The following is a 2673-nucleotide window of genomic DNA, read 5'->3' as shown; positions in this document are numbered from 1 at the left end:
GTGTTCTACGGCCAACTGGGCTTATCCACACTGTCACAGCAAATAAAAGGGATATTTTTGTGCCACTAAAACACAACAAAAGGAGAAATAGTTTAGGAAAATACAGTGTTCATTCTTATTTGAGTCCTAAATATTGTACTTATTTAGGAGAAACACAATTTTTTTTTGTAAATAAGAAAAATCTATGCTTCAATCAATTACTCTCAAAGTTTTCACGGCTTATACAATGAAAGGGGATAACATATTGAAATCACTAAGTTTATCCTCCGTGCTTCTGTGTAAATTTAAGAACAGGCACTTGTCTGGGCTCGTCACTGGCCCGGCAAGGTCATCAGACCGAGTGGTTCAAGGATCAGGGTCCGCCTCAGCAGAAATCATTTTAAGTCTCTATTTTCCCAGAGCTCATAACGAAGCAAGATATCAACCTCAATGAATTTTATTTGCATGTTAATTAAGTTTAAACCAGCCCATTTTAATTATCTCTTACTTGTTAATTCATCGTTTTTGATTGGGCTTTATTCTATTTTTCTCCCTCCTGATAGCCTGCAGCCCTCATGAAAGAATTGCAAATTGGGAGTGAGTTATCGGAGGCCGCAGGGCGTTCTGGGGTTTTCACATTTCTCGTTGGGTTGGGATCTTGCTGTGAATGATGGCTGTGTGACAGATCTGGGCAGGAACGAGGACACCAGTAAAAAATAAATTACTCTGCGTCAGGAGCACCAAGAAACATTAGGTTTCCACAGCCATGCCGGGGCCTCACAGTGAGAGAAGGAACAGGCAGAAAGCCTGCAATGCTCCAAGCACAGCATCTCCCTTGTGGTTGGAATCTGCTCCAACATCCAAGCGGGTGCCTAGAACCTCGAGTGGCACCAACTTAGACCATGCTGCTTCCTGGAAACACAGATCTATGATTGAGTTTAAATACAAAGTGGGCACAATAACAGACTAACAACAAAACTAATAGTAACATAGAAATATAATAAAATATTGTAATACAAGTTATGTGAATGTGGTTTCTCTCTCTCTGAAAATATCTCATTGTATGGCAGGCCCCTTCTTGAGATGCTCACATGCCCACCTCATGAGAGAGGTGAGTGACACACGCTGAGCCGTGGGCCACATGACACCTTTCCCTCTGCGGTGGACCCCGGTCCCTGGCACCCTCTGCAGCCATGGGTCATGTGACACCTTTCCCTCTGCAGGGGCCTAGGTCCTCCCACTCTCACACTTTCTGCAGCCATAGGCCATGTGGCACCTTTCCCTCTGTCCTGCCCTGGGTCTTCATGCCCTCTGCAGCCATGGGCCATGTGACACCTTTCCCTCTGTGGTAGTCCCAGGTCCTCATGCCATGATGGTGTTTGTGGTCCGGCCTCAGCAGCAGGCAGTGTCCATGACTAATGGGCAGGTCGCCCAGATGGCTGAATATGCTGGATGAGGGGATTATTCACATTGGGGCCAACTTCACCAGGCTCCTTAGAGCAGGGCATGATTTAAACTCGTGAAACATTTATTCCTGAAGTTGCCGTTGACCTCAGGCGGCTGAAACTGCAGAGAGCAAAACCTAGGATGAGGGTACCGCTGTGGACCACTCCTGTGTCTGCGTCTCCAGGGCAGGGCAGGGGTTCACGATGTGAAGGTGGCTCTGCCCTGGTCACAGGGGGCAGGCAGCGGCAGTGCAGGGCAGGGGTTCACGATGTGAGGGTGGCTGTGCCCAGACACAGAGGGCAGGCGGTGTCGGTGCAGGGCAGGGGTTCATGATGTGAGGGTGGCTGTGCCCGGGTCACAGAGGGCAGGCGGCGGTGGTGCAGGGCACTTCACTGTCCCCAGGGGAGAGGAGAGAAGCTCTCAGGCCCTCCCTCACCCGGAACGCTGCTCTGGTGGGCTTTGAAGCCACCACGCTATCAGTAAAGAGACTTGCTCAGTTTCCTTGGTAGAGGGAATTCAGTGGCCCATGAGAGACTTCATAGCTAAAGAAGAATCGTAACAGGCAGCCAGTGTCAGTGATAACTCCAGCAATGCTACAACGGCACAGCTGACAAACAGGGAGGACACCAGGTGACAACAGAAGCTAACATTGGCATCATCAAGGCATGCCAGGGATCGATACCCAACATCAGAAGCCGGGGCTGCCAGAAGGGATTCTCACCTACGGGCTTCAGGGAAGATGTTTCTTCCTGGCACCTTGACTTTGGACTCCTGGCACCTTGACTTTGGACTCCTGGCTTCTACATCTAACAGACATGCACTTCTCCTGTTTCGAGCCATCCAGTTTGGTGCTTTGTTATGAAGCCTAGATAATTAATATGACCCTGAAGGAAGAAAAATACAGCAGCAAAAAAATACGATCCTTTTTAGCTCATAAGCATGATGATCGGGCACTCATGCACACATGTGAGATGTGTCACCCTCCAACCCTGTTACGTTAGCACATTATCCACCTGACATGAACTTAAAGAAAATGAATAAATACTCATTGATGGTTAAAGTGGTTCTGATGTGATTCTAAACATCTGTTGGGATGATATTTAAGACAGCTGTGTTATGTATTGGGAAAGCAATATAGAACCAAAATGGAGAAAATGTTTATATGTTGTAATCAAACTGGTCACGTGATGATGTCACTAGCCTGTGATTTTATATATTCTATACCATATATATTATTTATATATAATT

At 47.1% G+C, this 2673-nt stretch overlaps 1 non-coding gene across 1 annotated transcript; it reads left to right on the top strand.

The window, feature by feature from the left end:
- The first annotated feature begins 2344 nt into the window (after nucleotides 1–2344).
- On the top strand, nucleotides 2345–2444 carry LOC134760161 (small nucleolar RNA U13). The gene has a single exon (XR_010137091.1). It is a non-coding gene; the product is annotated as a small nucleolar RNA U13 (small nucleolar RNA).
- Nucleotides 2445–2673: the final 229 nt, after the last annotated feature.

This window comes from Pongo abelii, chromosome 15 (assembly GCF_028885655.2).
Source record: "Pongo abelii isolate AG06213 chromosome 15, NHGRI_mPonAbe1-v2.0_pri, whole genome shotgun sequence".
Taxonomy (NCBI): Eukaryota; Metazoa; Chordata; class Mammalia; order Primates; family Hominidae; genus Pongo; species Pongo abelii.
Note: the sequence above shows the minus strand (reverse complement) of the source record. Positions and strands in the feature narration are given on the sequence as shown.